Source organism: Leptodactylus fuscus, chromosome 7 (assembly GCF_031893055.1).
Source record: "Leptodactylus fuscus isolate aLepFus1 chromosome 7, aLepFus1.hap2, whole genome shotgun sequence".
In the NCBI taxonomy this organism is placed as follows: Eukaryota; Metazoa; Chordata; class Amphibia; order Anura; family Leptodactylidae; genus Leptodactylus; species Leptodactylus fuscus.
Window position 1 is genome coordinate 85,844,151 of NC_134271.1, and position 19,907 is coordinate 85,864,057.

Below are 19,907 nucleotides of genomic sequence, written 5' to 3' on the forward strand. Positions count from 1 at the left end.
GGACGCAAAATAGAGCTGCATATACGATCCCAGCTCCCATTGTAATCAATGGGAGCGTATATGGCCCGCAAAAGCTCACGCGGCGTCTACGTGCCACATCACGCAGCACGTTACTCCGTGTGAATCTCCCTTACAGTGCGGCTACAGGTAATGGTGAGAACTCTAGGAGCCACACTGCTCTCTTGCCATACAGGATGTAGCAGTGGGTTTAGATAGTGCCGTGGTACACATCTTATGGCAGGTGAGCAGCATGGCTCCCGATATGTTACCTTTAGCCACCCTGTCTCTGTACAGCTCATCTACAGGGGTCCTGGCGGTGGGCCCCTAAAAACAATTCCACTGGTGGGCCCTAGACACCCCAGTCCGACCCTGTGTATGACTGTATGTGAGTGTGTGATCCATGTGTTTCTGCGTGCACAGAGCAAGTGGCCGTGCGTGCGGTAGTTATCCATGTGTGTAGTGTGCATCCATCTGAGTGTATTTGCATACGTTTGTGGTCCGTGCGTGTGTGTATGTGATACTTGTGGGGTGGTGTTGGTGTTGTGTGTGTCTAGAGTGGTCTGGTGTTTGTGTGGTGTGTTGTGGCATTTGTGTGGTGTTGTGCTTGTGGGTTTGTGTATGTGTGATGTCTATGTGCGTTTGTGAAATGTTTGTGTGGTGCTGCGGCCCCTTTAGCAGTGACTCTTTGGCGCTATAATCCATCCCTGTCAGTCACAACTGTTGTTTTCCCCTCAGCGCTTTCACTTTTCCCCATTATATGCATAAATTTAGGGACCCCAATCTCTTGACGGGGGGATGCTAGCGAGATGTAACGTGCGCAGTATTTTACTCCTGTTGGTGGAGAGGGGGCGTGCCAAATTTCAGCCAAATCGGGCGAGAAGTGCAAAATCACGGCCGCAATATAATGCGGCGTATACGTTCCTAACTCCCATTGAAATGAATGGGAGCATTTTGAGCGCGTCATCTGCCGGAACGTGTATACGTGCCAAATTGCGCTCCACTTTCCTCCGTATGAACTCCCCCTTATCAGAGACTGTAAAAAGCAAACAAAACATAACATAAAATTCATAAAACCCCATAGTAGCAGCCATAGCCCTGTATTGCAATCTCTAGGATAAACTTTCCCAGGAAAACAGTGCTTCATAAAATTATACGTGGTTAAGACTGTCTCTGAAGCTGTAGTCGTCCTAGAATTCTGCATAGCGAGGACTCCAGATTCCATGTTGTGGTTTGAAACGGAGTAACTAGGAAATCTATCTCCTCTATAGAGCAATGTTTAGAGATGAATGCTTTCCACATATTAAAGTGCTTTGGTCTCATGTCCTTTTTAGTTAAGATGTACAGTCATTCCAATCCCATTACTGTCTTGAGCTAAAGAGTCAGCTTCTCCAGTAATGGAAGACTGTAGCTAATATTGTAACAATATACGTTTTGCTAACAGGAGGATCACCTCCACTGTCAAAGATATGGTATCTGAAGGAGGGTTGATATGACAGCAAAGGGGCAAACATGTTTCGCTCCATCATAAACTTACCAGTACCATCTTTATGCTGATGACTTCCAACTATATACCTCATGCTGTGGCATTACACCTGTGCTAATACAGAAAACCAGTGACTGTCTCTCTGCTGTTTCAAATATCATGTCTTTTCTCTATCTAAAACTGAATCTCTCAAAGACTGAACTACTGCTGTTTCCACCATCTAATAGATCTGTCCCTGATATATCCATTGCAGTCTCTGGTCTTACCATAACTCCTAGGCAGCATACCTGTTGCCTCGGGGTTATGTTTGACTCAGACCTTTCATTGAACCACCATATCCAATCGCTTGCATGCTCATATCATCTCCATTTCAAAAACATCTCCAGAATCCACCCTTTCCTTACCACGGAAACATTAAAAACCCTGATTGATGCACTGATTCACTCTTGGGATGACTGTAACGCCTTACTAATTGGTCTTCCCCTTATTAAACTCTCCCTTCTACAATCTATTCTGAACGCAGCAGCCAGGCTTATCTATCAGTCTACACACTACAGCGGTGCATCCGGTCTGTGTCACTACATTAGCTGCTTATTCACTTGTTACCCTCATCCACAATGCTTTCCATAATACTGCACATCCCTAAATTTCCTCCCTCATCTATGTCTATCGCACAACCTGTGCTCTTCATTCAGTTAATGACCTAAGACTAACCTCCTCTATTATCAGAACCTCCCACAACCGTATCCAAGACTTCCCACAAGTTGCACCTTCTCTGGAATGCTCTTCCCCATACAGTTTGAATAGCATTAACCCACAGGATATGATGCCATATCAGACTGTACCTTTATATGTTGTGAGGTTGAGAAAGGTATAGTCTAGAAGAATTGCTATATTTCCCCAAGGCTGTTGCTATATGCTCAAGCATTTAATTTTTAGGTCTCGGACTGGAGTAGGAGTTCAGGCCAGTCCTGCAGGGCAGTCCACTCCAAGCTTGAGCACCAACCAGCAGGGGAATGTAAGTGGCACAGGTGTGCTGTTTAGTGGAGGAGAGAGGCTGAAACACTGGGGCAGTTGACCAGTCTGGGAGAAGTCTGTCAGAGAGGATGCTGCTAAAGTGCCGGGTATGTGTGCCCCATGTTTTGCAAACTTTATTAGGAGGCCTGCGATAGGCTGACCCCCTGGTTAGTAAGGGACTGAACGGTTTAGTTAGCCACCGGACAGGTGTAGGATTTTTATTTTCCTTTGTTTGATATTCTGAGCAGCACAAAATTGTACCTATAACCCTGTGTGCCACAATAAAGATCAGTTTGCAAAAGAAAACCAGAGCTTCCAATTCCACCGTACACCACAATGTCCAGGCACCATCTGCACATTAAAGGACTGCTGTTCCTGCTCCTTCATAGATTGTAAGCTCATACAAGCAGGGCCATCAGTCCCATTGCGTGAATTGATTTACTACTGTTGCCTCATTTTGTTTGTACTTGAACCATGCAAATTGTAAAGTGCTCTGAAATATGTTGGTGCAATATAAATAAAATGTATCATTATTTATATTCCAGACGTGTACTCAGTATGCTGCTGGTGGAGTCACTATATAGTTACATAATAATAATAATATCTATCCTTTGCTTCAGAGCTGCATTCACACTTTTCTGTTGACTGATTCATTGTTGTATTTCCTTAACCATTTATTCTGCTTTTGTGGTGCTTTAAATGACACATGCAAAAAAAAAAAAAATTGTCACAAGTGGTATTTCTGAACCACCACCACTTTCCTGATGGGGGGAGTGGGGACAGGGCCACTTTTCACAACAGATTTATGGTAATTTACGCCAGTTTACTCATACAGTGTTGGCCAAAAGTATTGGCACCCCTGCAATTCTGTCAGATAATACTCATTTTCTTCCAGAAAATAATTGCAAGCACAAATTCTTTGGTATTATCTTCATTTAATTTATCTTCAATGGAAAACCACAAAAATAATTGTCAAAAAGCCAAATTGGATATAATTCAACACCAAACATAAAAAGGGGGTGGACAAAAGTATTGGCACTGTTTGAAAAATCATGTGATGCTTCTCTAATTTGTGTAATTAACAGCACCTGTTACTTACCTGAGGCACCTAACAGGTGGTGGCAATAACTAAATCACACTTGCAGCCAGTTGAAATGGATTAAAGTTGACTCAACCTCTGTCCTGTGTCCTTGTGTGCACCACATTGAGCATGGAGAAAAGAAAGAAGACCAAAGAACTGTCTGAGGACTTGAGAAGCAAAATTGTGAGGAAGCATGAGCAATCTCAAGGCTACAAGTCCATCTCCAAAGACCTGAATGTTCCTGTGTCTACTGTGCGCAGTGTCATCAAGAAGTTTAAAGCCCATGGCACTGTGGCTAACCTCTCTAGATGTGGACGGAAAAGAAAAATTGCCGAGAGATTTCAACACAAGATTGTGCGGATGGTGGATAAAGAACCTCGACTAACATCCAAACAAGTTCAAGCTGCCTTGCAGTCCGAGGGTACAACAGTGTCAACCCGTACTATCCGTTGGCATCTGAATGAAAAGAGACTGTATGGTAGGATACCCATGAAGACCCTACTTCTTACCCAGAGACATAAAAAAGCCAAGCTGGAGTTTGCCAAAACTTACCTGAGAAAGCCAAAAAACGTTTTGGAAGAATGTTCTCTGGTCAGATGAGACAAATGTAGGAAAAGGCATCAACATAGAGTTTACAGGGAAAAAAAGAGGCCTTCAAAGAAAAGAACACGGTCCCTACAGTCAAACATGGAGGAGATTTCCTGATGTTTTGGGGTTGCTTTGCTGCCTCTGGCACTGGACTGCTTGACCGTGTGCATGGCATTATGAAGTCTGAAGACTACCAACAAATTTTGCAGCATAATTTAGGGCCTAGTGTGAGAAAGCTGGGTCTCCCTCAGAGGTCATGGGTCTTCCAGCAGGACAATGACCCAAAACACACTTCAAAAAGCACTAGAAAATGGTTTGAGAGAAAGCACTGGAGACTTCTAAAGTGGCCAGCAATGAGTCCAGACCTGACTCCCATAGAACACCTGTGGAGAGATCTCAAAATGGCAGTTCGGAGAAGGCACCCTTCACATCTCAGGGACCTGGAGCAGTTTGCCAAAGAAGAATGGTCTAAAATTCCAGCAGAGCATTGTAAGAAACTCACTGATGGTTACCGGAAGCGGTTGTTCGCAGTTATTTTGTCTAAAGGTTGTGCTACCAAGTATTAGGCTGAGGGCGCCAATACTTTTGTCCGGCCCATTTTTGGAGTTTTGTGTAAAATGATCAATGATTTGACTTTTTTTTTTTCATTCTCTTTTGTGTTTTTTCATTACAAGCAAAATAAATGAAGATATTAATACCAAAGAGTTTGTACTTGGATCCCCGAATATAATGATTAGTGGACCGGGAGAGGTAAGAAACATAAAAAACACTGTTACTTGCCTCACTGTAAACCGTGAAGACTTCGGCCTGCGTCCCGGGTCATGTGACGTCTGATGTCATTGAAGATCGACTACTTCGGAGGCCGACAGCGTAGGAGATGGGAGATAGGTGAGTAACAGTTTTTTTGTTTGTTTGTTTTTTAAATGTTTTTCTCCCCCTGGGTCTCCGATTATTATACTCTGGGGTCTGAAAAGGCCCCAGAGTATAATAATTGTTTATGGGTGTCCACAGTGGGACATAATACTGTGTGCAGGGGCCACTATGGGGGATAGTACTGTGTGCAGAGGCCACTATGGGGGATAGTACTGTGTGCAGAGGCCCTATGGGGGATAATACTGTGTGCAGGGGCCACTATGGGGCATAATAGTGTGTGCAGGGGCCACTATGGGGCATAATAGTGTGTGCAGGGGGCCACTATGGGGCATAATACTGTGTGCAGGGGCCACTATGGGGGATAGTACTGTGTGCAGGGGCCACTAAGGGGGATAGTACTGTGTGCAGGGGTCACTAAGGGGGATAGTACTGTGTGCAGGGGCCACTAAGGGGGATAGTACTGTGTGCAGGGGCCACTAAGGGACATAATACTGTGTGCAGGGGCCACTAAGGGACATAATACTGTGTGCAGGGGCCACTATGGGGGATAATACTGTGTGCAGGGGCCACTATGGGGCATAATAGTGTGTGCAGGGGGCCACTATGGGGCATAATACTGTGTGCAGGGGCCACTATGGGGGATAGTACTGTGTGCAGGGGCCACTATGGGGGATAGTACTGTGTGCAGGGGCCACTATGGGGGATAGTACTGTGTGCAGGGGCCACTAAGGGACATAGTACTGTGTGCAGGGGCCACTAAGGGACATAATACTGTGTGCAGGGGCCACTAAGGGACATAATACTGTGTGCAGGGGCCACTATGGGGGATAATACTGTGTGGAGGGGCCACTATGGGGGATAATACTGTGTGCAGGGGCCACTATGGGGGATAATACAGTGTGAAGGGGCCACTATGGGGCATAATAGAGAGCGCAGTAATGTGTAGGAGGGTGTCGGTCGGGGGGGGGGGGGGGGGGGGGGCATGTCAAAAGTTCGCTTCGGGGCCCTGCCATTCCTAGTTACGCCACTGTTTAGACCATTCTTCTTTGGCAAACTGCTCCAGGTCCCTGAGATTTCAAGGGTGCCTTCTCCAAATCCTGAATATTACTGGATACTCTAGATGTTTTTCACTGTACTATTAGTACCCATCCCTAAATGCTGCTGTCTATTTCCTTTTCAAAGCTGCAACAAGTTATTATTGCCTGCTATACAAGGCGTCCACCATACAAATCCTTCTGGTGTTGTCACAAGTTATCATAGGGACACGGATCTTCCTCACCCACCTCTTCAACCTCCACATCATCTTCTTCGTTATAATCATCCGTCAGCTTCCCTAGACCCTTCAGTTTTTTTTTAATTCTTCTTTTCCTGCATATTATGCCTTATTTTCAAGTTTTTCCTAAAAGGGACCATTATAGTCTATGGAGATCCATGTGCTTTGTACTGCACAGCACTTGTGTTTGGTATTCTGTTCGGGGAAGGGGTCCCATGCGGACTCCACCGGACGGAATACCAACGCAGATGTTAACGAGGTGTTGCTGGCAAAGACTGAGCCCCATAGAAAACGTTTGACTTGGGCCTCCACACAGCATAGAACCCCCTTTCCTGACTCCCACATTGTAAAACTCTCCATTTGCCCCCCCCCCCCCAAAGTATAATGCGCCATTCACACAGTATTATCTCCTACAGTGGCCCCTCCACACACTATAATATCACACAGTGGTCCTGCTTAAATATAAGACAGAGCTAAGCGTCCGTGCATATGTGATAGGCTTTTGCTGTTTATAAAGGGTTGCTGAAAAAAAAGACAAATTCTGTTAACATCTGTTGTTAGGACAAATGTATCTGACACTCAGTCAGAGACGTCCTTCTTCACAGCACAGCCAATCGCGCTGTGCTGTGAGAGCCGGGAGGAATGCCCCCTCCCTCTGCTCGCAGTACTCGTCCATAGACGAGCATTATCAGGGAGGGAGGGGGGAGTTCCTCCCGGCTCTCACAGCACAGCGCGATTGGCTGTGCTGTGAAGAAGGACGTCTCTGACGGTCAGAAACTCCCTTCTGACCATAGTAGAGCTACGGTACCGGACCGTAAGCTCTTCACACCGGGCCCACATTGGGAAAGCCGACAGTGCGCTGAACTCAGCGCACTGACAGCTTTCCGGCAGTATATAGAACTGCCTGTGGGCAAAATGGTGAAAAGTCCTCTTTAAACATTGAGGTGGAACGAAGGGGCTCATAACACTGGGGGCAGACGAAGGGAGGGGGGAGAACGGCATGACACTGGGGCAGAAATGGAGGGACGTGAATCTGGGGGAAGAGATGGGGGGACATGAATCTGGGGGAAGAGATGGGGGGACATGAATCTGGGGGCAGAGATGGGGGGACATGAATCTGGGGGCAGAGATGGAAGGGGACATGAATCTGGGGGCAGAGATGGAAGGGGACATGAATCTGGGGGCAGAGATGGAAGGGGACATGAATCTGGGGGCAGAGATGGAAGGGGACATGAATCTGGGGGCAGAGATGGAAGGGGACATGAATCTGGGGGCAGAGATGGAGGGGGGACATGAATCTGGGGGCAGAGATGGAGGGGGGGACATGAATCTGGGGGCAGAGATGGAGGGGGGACATGAATCTTGGGGCAGAGATGGAGGGACATGAATCTGGGGGCAGATGAAGGGTGTATATGTAACTGGGGGAAAGATGGAGGGAGGACATATAGTTTACGGGTGACTGTAGGAGGATTATACAGTGTGGGGGGCACATGAAAAATGAATGGGCGGAGTCAACATAAAAGTGGGTGGAGCTAAATTTGCCGCGGTGCAGCCCGCCGACTGGCTGGGATCTTGCTCTGCGGCCCACATGCTGAGTTCAGTTTGAGACCCCTGACCTAGAGGAAGTTCCCTTGATAAACAAGAATGGAGAGCAGCTTTTTTCTGAATGGCCATCATGTAATACTACATTTCTCCTGCAGTGGCCACTGTTGGGGAAATGTCTGGTTGGTACTGGCTTTCCCCAAAGTCCTGTGTGCTAGGGGTGCTGGAAGCAGAACTTCATTCTGGAATTAAAGATCCGAGAAAAGCCCTTTAATCTATGAGATGTTATCTGTGGTTGGCAGAGGCAGTTTCAGTCTCCTTTTCATAGGACTCAAAGCAAACAATAGGACATTGTCTGTCCTTTCATATCTTGATCTGAGCAGAGAATGCAGGCTGTTTGTTAGTATGAGGCACCTAGGAGACGAGGCCTGAGCCTGGCTCCACATATGACTCTAATTATATGTATCAGCAGCTACATGTAGGGGTGGGTGGCATCGCTGTTGCAGGATGCAGCACAGTTATATTCTGAAAAGAACTTCATTAAATCTAAGGCCTCACGTAGCAAACTGCAGCTAAAAAATGCTGCTGCAAAAATATATAGCAAAAACTTTTGCATTGCAATTTTGCTTCCTTTATTAAATCTGAAACAAAAATACATGCGTTTCCACAGCTAAAATTGATATGCTGTGTTTTCAAAAACTCAATCACTTTTGGAAATGAATATTTCTGCCATGTGTTGATGAGATTAGTCAAAATCTTATTCAGTTTTCTGGTACTTTAATATGCAGTGCTTTTTTCCACTGTGTTACTGCAGCAACCAAAAACACTGCTTTTCTGCAACGCGGGGCCTTAGGCTCTGTTCCCACGGAGTAACGTGCCGCTCATTTAGACATGCAAACACATGTCAGAGTGAGGCGCTTCAAAACAGATCCCATTGACTTCAATGGGTGCCGGCTTACGTGCGTTACCCATTGAAATCAATGCGTTATAAAGCCTCCCAATGATTTCAATGTGTAGCGCGTGTAAGATGGCACCCATTGAAATCAATGGGATCTGTTTTGAAGCGCCTCACTGTGACAAGTGTTTACGTGTCTAAATGAGCGGCGCGTTACTCCGTGGGAACGGAGCCTTAGAATAAAGAGATGATTTTAAAAAACAAGGTCAAATGGGCTGTATTGCAATTTTGGTCACAACTCCCACTGCATGACCTAGGATTGCTGTGTCGCCCTTGTATTCTTCACTGATATGTTAGGCTCGGTTCACATCAGCGTTCGGGTTTCCATTTGGGGAGTCTGCTTGGGGACCCCTGAAACAAAAACCTATACACATTAAAAGGTGGTTACCCGGGAAACCTGCGTACCCCATAGACTATAATGGGGTCCGTGTGGTTTCCGCTCAGTGTCCGCATGAAACTTGCAGAGAGAAAAGTACTGCAAGAGTCCTACAATAATCCCCAGTATACTGTAACTGGAACTTCTATGCTAATGCCCCACGTTGCGTAAATGAAGCAGTTATGGCTGCTGTGGAGACGCAGCAACCCCCCCCCCCAAAAAAAAAACAAAACAAAAAAAACGCTACATTTTATAGTACCAGCAAAGTGAATGACATTTTGGTTAATCTACTCCACACATTATGGCAAAAAAAAGACCTGTGGAAAAGCTGTTTCTTGAAAAAATGCATCATGTTAATGTTAGGGTGCATGCACACTGAGTAACGCCGGGCGTGTATGAGAGCCGTACACGCCGGCGTTACAGCAGGGCTGCCGAACACTTCCCATTCACTTCAATGGGAGCGCTCGTAAACGCCGCTGTTACGAGCGCTCCCATTGAAGTGAATGGGAAGTGTTCGGCAGTCTGCTGTAATGCCGGCGTGTACGGCTCTCATACACGCCCGGCGTTACTCAGTGTGCATGCACCCTTAGCCTATGGAATTGCAAACGGTTTCCCTATAGTTTTAATAGGGCAAGGAAAAAAGCAGCACAAGCTCAATGAAAAACACTGCAGAAAAAAATTCAATGCATTTTTGCTGCGTTTTTAAAGGGGTATTCCCATGTACATAATTATTTTTAAATTTGTTGGAAATTAAAAGTTAAACATTTTTGCATATATAAGTAACTAAACATTTTGCAGAGTTTTAAAGATTTTTCTCTAAATATCTTGTAGTCACAGTCTGGTGTCTTGATCGGTTGTCGGTGGATATGACCATGAATGTAGGAACTTTCTAAGGTAAGAAAATCAACCATGATTTCTTGATTGTGGCCGGGATATCTTCTGATACATGTAGTGTCCCTGCATGATAAACCAGCTACAATAAGAAAATCATAGTCCCAGACCATAGAAAGTTTCTGCATTAGTGGTCATAATCATTGGCAACCGATCAAGATAAAAGACTGTCACCACTAAGAAAGTTAGAGAAAATCTTTAAAACTTTGCAGAATTTTTAATTACTTATATTTGCGAAAATGTTTAACTTTTAATTATCTACATATATAGATATGATTATGTACACGGGAATACCCCTTTAAGGCTAGGTTCACACCTGCGCCTGCTCTATACCTCGGGATTCCATTCCCCAATTCGTTTGAAATATGCAGAGAGAAAAGTACTTTATTTTCCACATTTTATGCCCTTTTTGGGCAGAAACCTGGTGGATTGCATTATTGTCTATGAGGTCCGTGGGTCCCCAAGCAGACCCCCCTGAATGGAAACCCGAATGCAGGTGTGAACCTAGCGTTAGCTGCATTTAGCTATATGGGACCTTAGCCATAGTTGCAAAGAAAAAAAAAGAGTTCTTAACAAGGCCACCTAGTGGTAAAATTATTTAGCAATGAAGATCAGCTCAAAACAATGTACGGTATATTGCATTGAGTTCTGCTAGTGCTCCTTAAAGTGGTTACTTTATCTAAACACTCCATAAGATACACCCTATTAGGGGGGTTCCTAGCTATGCACCCCTCAAATAAAACAGAGCAAACGGGTATTGCACAAAGTTGAACAGCAACATAGCAGCAGCATATAACTGCACCTGGTAATATCAGTAAATTAAGGGAGGTCTTAAGTGGAATCTGTGCCCATCAGTTCATGAATGGTAAGGCTATGTGATTAGGGTCAATCAACTTTAATGAATTTTATAACTTAAAGGGGTGTTCCAGTTTTTTTAACCTCTGCAGAGGCCTAAAATAATGAATACTTACTTCTCTATTCTGCTGGAGAGTCTTCACTCAGGTTCCGGGTCTTCTGCTGCACATGAATATGTCGGCCAATCAATGCTTGAGTACTGATGTTCGGTTTGTAGACATCATCACTGCTCAGCCATTGATTCGCTGATGTGCTCCTGTGAGGGACAAAGTTCAGCAAGCTCACGGACCTCTATGAAGATTCCCTGCTAGACCACGGCTGAATGGGCAGGTCATTATGTAGTATTTGTTATTTTAAGTGTCCTTAGGGGTTAAAAAAAAGAAAAGAAATGGAACAGCCCTTTAACTAAAATGAAGTATCCCTGTCCTTATCCTCTTCAGAAAGCTGGGTGTCAATTAAGATTGCTGCTGGTACAGTTTCTCCTTGGGGGCGCAGAAGTTTGCTATAGTCCTGCAGCAGTACCTTTGTAGAGGAAGCATAACTAGGTATACAGGAGCAAATCTAAGTTGCACAACTCGTTGCTAAAGCTTTATTGACATAGGATCGGACCGGCCCTTTAATGATTTCTTACTTCTTTATGACCTTGAGAAGACATTGCTGCTCCTCCTCACATAGAGGAAGGCTGGAAGATCAAGTCTAGAAGAAATCCACTTGACTTATTAAATTCATTGCGGCTGCTGCAGTCCTAAACGGAAGCTAAATATAGCGGCTTTATAAAAAGAAGCAGAGCTGCAGATTGGGATCATTTATCTGCAGTGAGGCGCGCTCACTCCACAACCTGAAAATCATCATACATACAGCTCACACGGCTGCACTAGACATATCGCATTTTGTCTTTGCTCCATTGCATTTTTAGAACTGAGTGTCAGGAAAACTGAGGTGTATGTGCCAGACCAGGAAAAAGCATTATGGGAGTTTTTATAGCCTTTCGATGCATAAAAATTTAGATTGTTCTCCGCAGCACAGAGTATTGCAAGATATAACGAAAGAGGGGCAACACGGTGGCTCTGTGGTTAGCACTGCAACCTTGGAGTCCTGGGTTCGAATCCTGCTAGGACTGTGGAGTTTGTATGTTCTCCCCGTGTTTGCGTGGATTTCCTCCCATTCTTCAAAGACATACTGATAGGAAAACAAAATTTATATTGTGATCCCTATATGGGGCTCACAATCTATAGAAAAAAAACATATATATATATATATATATATATGTTATGAAAGAATAAGGAAAGCAATGGAAGTACAGAAGTGTTCTCAATGATGCAGGTGCAGTGAAAGAAGCAGGAGTTGATGGAGATACATAGTGGAAGGAGCACAGTATATAGTTAAAGGGTGTTATCCCTTTAATGGCTGCATTGAGGATACTATTCTCATCCTCTTATTTCTGGCCTGAATGTGGCTGTTCTACCCTGTTTCTGAAAGCCACATAGAAGATATGCAAACATCATACCATAGTGAGCATATAACAGCTATTTTTAGATGTTTCCAAAAGTTATGGACGTCGCGAACCACATTCTCAAATCAGCCATGACTAGATACATATTACATCCACAGGAGTTTTGACATTGTAAATCCATAGGCATTAATATGAAGTTGGTTCTTCCTTTAATTGTAGGACCTTTAATTGTAGGAATTTTTGCCCTTTCATCCAGAAGTGAGATCATACACTAATGCTGGAGGAGAGGGCCTGGTTTGTAATCTCTGTTCTAGCTCATATTCAATGGGGTTGAAGACATATTCTAAGACACCAAACTAACCCAACCATGCCTTTATTGATCTTAATTCTTGCACTGGGGCATAATCATGCTGGAACAAAGAAGGGCATTCCCCAACCTGTTCCCACAAAGTTGGAAGCAAAAATTGTCCAAAATGTCTTGATACACTGAAGCATTAAAGGGATCATATCATTCAGACGACATTTTTTCTAAGTACCACGTCGGAACAGCCTTAAGAAAGGCTATTCTTCTCCTACCTTCTGTTGTCTACTCCGTGCCGCCGTTCGCCTACAATCCCGGTTCTTGTCGGTATGTAAATTAGCTCTCTCGCAGCACTGGGGGTGGGCCCCAGCGCTCAGACAGCACTGGGGGCGGCCCCAGTGCTGTGAGAGAATTCTCTCCAGCACCGCCTCCATCTTCGTCAAGAACGGCCTCTTCATTCTCTTCTTCCGGCGGTGTCTTCTTACTTCTAGGCCTCGGGCAGAGCAGACTGCGCATGCCCACAGGCCCCGAGAAAATGGTCGCGTACAATACTATGCAAACGGCCATTTTCTCGTGGCCTCTGGGATGGGCATGCGCAGTTCGCTCTGCCCAAGGCCGGAGGCCTTAGACGTTACAAGCCACCTCCGGAAGAAGAGGCTGAAGATGACACTACTGAAGAAGAGGAGGTGGCGCTGGAGAGAGTTCTCTCGCAGCATTTGGGGACTCTCCCAGTGCTGTCTGAGCGCTGGGGCCCGCCCCCAGTGCTGCGAGAGAACTAATTTACATACCGACAAGAACCGGGATTGTAGACGAACGGCGGCACGGAGAAGACAACTAAAGGTAGAAGAATAGCCTTTCTTAAGGCTATTCCGACGTGGTATTTAGAAAAAATGTCATCTGAATGATAGGATCCCTTTAAGCTTTTCCATCACTGAAACTAAAAGACCTAATTCAACCCCTGAAAGACAACCCCATAGCATTATTCCTCCTCCACCAAACTATAAAGTTAGTACAATGTAGTCAGGCAGGCAACTTTCTTCTGGCATTGCCAAACCCAGATTTGTCCATCGGATTGTCATATAGAAAATTGTGATGTCACCAGACAGAGCAGGATTCTACTGCTCCAGATTACAGAGGTGGCGCACTTTACACCAGTCCACCTGACACTTGGCATTGTACCTGGTGATGTAAGGCTTGCATGCAGCTACTCAGCCACAAAAACCCATACCATGAAGCTTACGGGGCAGCTTTTGTGCTGATATTAATGCCAGAAAAGCTTTGTAAGTCTTTGAGAGTCAGCAGAATGTTGGCACCTTTTCTGCACAATGTTCCTCAGCAGACACTGACCCGATCTATAACTAAGTCTATTACTTTATGGCTTTGTATCCTAAACTCTTCCACGTTTCAATAACACCACTCACAGATGATGTGGAATATCTAGGAGGGAGAACATTTCAGAAGCTGACTTGCAACAATGGTGACATCCTATTACAATATTACATTACAGAAATGTCAGATTTTTGTGTAAGAGTAAGTTCACATAGTGGAAATTGGAGAGGAATTTGAGGCTCTTTGTCTCCACCGGTGAGGAAAGTGTCTCTATCAGCAAAATCATGCTGATAGAGCCCCACATATGCGTGAATAGCCTTTAAAAAGGCTATTCAGGCACCGTAAAAGTTATATTAAACTACCCCCCGTTTTAAAATAAAACTCTAAAAAAGAATATGATCCACTTACGCATCGTGCACACTGGGCGGGCATTCAGGGTGTGTCTTCTTCTTCATCCACGCCTCCTCTTCCTCCGGTCCCGTCTTCCTCCGGCGCTCGCGAACTGACATTGATAAAAAAAAATGGAATGCCCAGGCCATTTTTTTTTAATATCAATGTCAGTTCGCGAGCGCCGGAGGAGGACGGGACCGGAGGACATCGGAGGAAGAGGAGGCGTGGATGAAGAAGAAGACACACCCTGAATGCCCGCCAAACATGCACGATGCGTAAGTAGATCACATTCTTTTTTAGGGTTTTATTTTAAAACAGGGGGTAGTTTAATATAACATTTACAGTGCCTAAATAGCTTTTTTAAAGGCTATTCACGCATATGTGGGGCTCTATCAGCATGATTTTGCTGATAGAGCCCCTTTAACAAACCCACTGTTGATACACCCCAAGTCTGCCTCCTTGATATTGCCCCCATTTCTGCAGCTGAATCACCATTGTATCGAGGTAATAATGCGTGCAAACCTATGGCAGAAAGCCAAAGCTTTTAGGAAAGGGTTTTAAATGGAACATGTCAGGTCTTTCTATTGCAACAAAGTGAATTTATAAATGTGTGAAAGCATAAAAAGTCATGTGTAAATTAACCGGTTAAGGACCAGGCCCAAAAGTATGTTAAAGACCAGGCCTTTTTTTTCAAAACTGACATGTGTCACTTTAAATGGCAATAACTTTGAGACGCTTTAACATAGACAAGTGATTCTGAGATTGTTTTTTCGTAACACATTGTACTTCATGTCAATAGTAAATTTTGGTCGGTATGTTATGTCTTTGATTATTAAAAAATATGAAATTTGGCGAAAATTTCGAAAAAAATGCAGTTTTCAAACTTTGAAATTGCAAGTCTTCCAAATAGAAAGTCATACCAACCAAATTTTTTCATAAATCTAATTAACCATGTCTTTCATTTATGTTGCAATCAAATTTTAATCACTCTTTAAATTTTTTCAGATATTATAAGGCTTACAAGTCAAGCAGTAATTTTCCAAATTTTCAAGAATATTTCCAAAACACAATTTTCAAGGGACCAGTTCAGTTCAGAAGGGAACTTGAAAGGCCTCTGTAATAAAACCCCCCATAAGTCACCCCATTCTAAAAACTGCACTCCTGAAAGAATCCAAAACAGCAGGTAGAAAGTTTTTTAACCCTTTCAGCATTTCACAGCAATTAAAACAAAATGGAGGTCAAATTTACATTTTTCAATTTCTATCACTAATATATTCATTTAGCCCTAGAATTTACACATTTACTAAGGGTTAAAAGTGGAAATGCACCCCACATTTTGTTGCACAATTTCTTCCGAACACGACAATACCACATATGTGCTGTTACCCTAATGTACGGGCACACGGTCGCTCTCAGAACGGATGGAGCGCTAATTGGATTTTGTAGACCAGATTTTGATAAAATAGTTTGCAGGCACCATGTCCCATTTGCAGAGCTCCCAAGGTGCCAAAATAGTGGAAACCCCCAAAATGTGACCCCATTTTGGAAACTAGACCCTTCAAGGAATTTATCAAGGGGTATAGTGAGCTCTTTGACCCTACAGGTGTCTCACAGATTTTTTTACCATTGAGACGTGAAAATGAAAAATTACTTTTTTTGTAATAAAATGTTACTGTAGCCCTAAATTTTTCATCTTTACAAGGGGTTAAAGGAGAAACTGCACCCCATATTTTGTTACACAATTTCTCCCGAACACGACAATACCACATATGTGCTGTTACCCTAATGTACGGGCACACGGTCGCTCTCAGAACAGATGGAGCGCTAATTGGATTTTGTAGGCCAGATTTTGATATAATAGTTTGCAGGCACCATGTCCCATTTGCAGAGCTCCCAAGGTGCCAAAATAGTGGAAACCCCCAAAATGACCCCATTTTGGAAACTAGACCCCTCAAGGAATTTATCAAGGGGTATAGTGAGCACTTTGACCCTACAGGAGTTTCACAGAATTGGCCCAGCAAATTGGAAAATGACATTTTTTGCTATAAAATGTTGTTTTAACCCCAAATTTTGCATTTCCACAAGGGGTTAAAGGAGAAATTGCACCCCACATTTTGTTACCCAATTCATCCCGAACGTGACAATACCCCATATGTGCTGGTAATCTAATGTACGAACGGATGGAGCGCTAATTGGATTTTGTAGGCCAGATTTTGCTAGAATAGTTTGCAGGCATCATGTCCCTTTTGCAGAGCCCCCAAAGTGCCAAAACAGTGGAAACCCCCAAAATATCACCCCATTTTGGAAACTAGACCCTTCAAGGAATTTATCAAGGGGTATATTGAGCACTTTGACCCTACAGTTGTTTCACAGAATTGGCCCAGCAAATGGGAAAATGACATTTTTTGCTATAAAATGTTGCTTTACCCCAAATTTTGCATTTCCACAAGGGGTTAAAGGAGAAATTGCACCCCACATTTTGTTACCCAATTTCTCCCGAACGTGACAATACCCCATATGTGCTGGTACCCGAATGTACGGGCACACGGTCGCTCTCAGAACGGATGGAGCGCTAATTGGATTTTGTAGGCCAGATTTTGCTAGAATAGTTTGCAGGCATTCAATAAGTGCTTTAGCATCTTCTTAGAGTATCCAGATTTTTTGTGAAATGTTGAAAAAGATGCAAAAAATGTAATTAGTATTTTTGTTCCCCAATGTATTCATCTAGGGGTATAATTTAGGGAATTTAGAGTTTATAACAATAGGAATTTGCAGGTTTATGCAAAAAATGGGGCTTGGTGGCAACCACAAAATTAGAAGTGGAATATTTTCTGGGGAAGAGCTCTAATAATGAACAACAGTGTGGTATCTCTCAAAACAAGAAATACACAGGCCTGGTTGTGAGGGGCATGAGGGACAAAAGTAACGGGTATCTCTGCGTCGCCCATTTTTGGCGCAGACACGGCATTTTTTTTGCACGTTAGCTCGTGTTGTTGTGGAGGGAATTAGACTGATAAAATGCCTTTCAGTTAGTCGTTTGACATTTTCAGACTGGGGGTTCTCTATGGGGTCCTGAGGGTCAAAAAGGAGGTTGTGAATTATTTTTTCCTGGAAATCCAGATATTTGTCGGTGCCTCCCTTCTTTTTATAAAGTAAAAAGGCATTGTGAATTCCAATTTGTATTAGGTAGATGGCCACTTTTTTGTACCAGGTTTTGGTTTTCCTTTTTATCAAATAGGGCTGTAAGATTTGATCACTTAAATCCACCCCCCCCCCATGTGTTTGTTATACTCGGACACACTTATTGGCTTATGCTTGTCTGCTGTTGCCCCTCTTTCCCTCACTGCCACTGTTCCTGTGGGGTGTATTGTGCTCAACACATATACATCTCTCCTATCTCTGTATTTCACTGCCAACAGCTCCTCACAAGAATAAGAACAGGACTCCCCCTTTTGTATGCCCTTCCCCACTAGCTGCTGCGGAAAACCAATTCGGTTTTTGCGCATGGTTCCACATGCTCCTGTGTTTGCACAATGCAAGTGTCTAAATAGGGCCACACCTGAATAGAAGTTGTCACAATACAAGTGGTACCCTTTGTGTAGCAGGGGCTGCATTATCTCCACCACTATTTTACTACTGATGGGAAAATTTGGGGGGCATCCTGGGGAATTAATTTTTTTATCTCGTCCCTCATATATTCTGAAGGCGGCGGTGTAGCCAGAACTGCTTTCGCAAAGCTTATATAGCTTTATGCCATATCTTGCCCGTTTGGAAGGGAGATATTGGCGAAAGCTCAGTCTGCCGTGAAAACTAAGGAGGGATTCGTCCACACTGACGTTTTGCTCTGGGGTGTAATGTTGTAAAAAGGAGTGGTTCAAATAATTTATGAGGGGTCTCAGTTTGAATAACCGATCACGGTTTGGATCATCACTTGGGGGGGCCTGTGAATTATCACTGAAGTGAAGGAACCTCATTATTCGCTCATAGCGAAGCCTGGACATGACTGCCGAATATATTGGGGTTGACTGTGCGGGACTTTTTGACCAATATGATCTGATTGAGGGCTTTTTTACAATACCCATATTTAGGGTGAGGCCCCCAAATTTTTTCATTTCCACTAGATCTGTGGGTGTTCAATCTTTGGCATGGGCAGAGGAAGGTTTTTGGGTTATGTACTGGGTGGCATATAAATTCGTTTGAAGGACAATTTCATTGAGGAGGTCGTCGCTTATGAATAAACTAAAATAATTCATGTGGGTAAACTGGGAATCATCCACTGTTATGCCAGGAGATGCAGTAAATGGGTGGACTCTAGGGGCAAAAGATGGAGCAGGTGCCCACTGGAGGGAACGCACATCAATTAGTGGGAAAGTGTCACTGTGTGCTGCCGCACTGCTAGTTCCTGCACCTTCACCATCTGAAGAGTCAATGTCATCAGGGAGAACGTCCCCTGAAGACATATCGGAATTGACACTTATATTGTCATTTTCATTGTCTGCAAATGTTTCAGTGTCAGACGCATCTGATGCATCTGACCAAAGAATGGCGTATGCCTCCTCACTAGTATAAAACCTCCTCGCCATAATCGCTATACAGGGGACAGATATATATATATACCTATATGGCGGGTATATATATATATATATATATATATATATATATATATATTTATACGGTAGATATATATATATATGTATTTAGCTAGAGAGCTGATTACTGCGAGCCCTCTTTGACACTTTGGCTGACAATGTCTGTAAAGCGCCACAGAATATGTTAGCGCTATACAGGGGACAGATATATATATATACCTATATGGCGGGTATATATATATATATATCTATATTTTATACGGTAGATATATATATATGTATTTAGCTAGAGAGCTGATTACTGCGAGCCCTCTTTGACACTTTGGCTGACAATGTCTGTAAAGCGCCACAGAATATGTTAGCACTATACAGGGGACAGATATATATATATACCTATATGGCGGGTATATATATATATCTATATTTTATACGGTAGATATATATATATGTATTTAGCTAGAGAGCTGATTACTGCGAGCCCTCTTTGGCACAGTGGCTGTAAAGCGCCGCAGAATATGTTAGCGCTATACAGGGGACAGATATATATATACCTATATGGCGGGTATATATATATAGATATATCTCCCTATCTAGATCTGATATACAGAGATATATATATATATATTTATTTTTTTATATATATATATATATATATATATATGATCTATGTATAAGGTGATATGGGGTGGGAATTAGGGGTTTTTGGGCAGTGGATGGGGTGATCGATGGGTTTTTGGGCAGTGGAAACAAAGTATAGTGCTTTGTGACAGCTGCTGCTCTAAAATATCGCTTCTTCTTCTCTTCTCCTCACAAAAGAAACTAAGTGTAAGAAGAAGAGGAGAAGGAGGAGACTTAGAAGCAGCCGTCACTACAGTAAATAGAACGGATCGCTGTGACTTGCTGTCACAGCG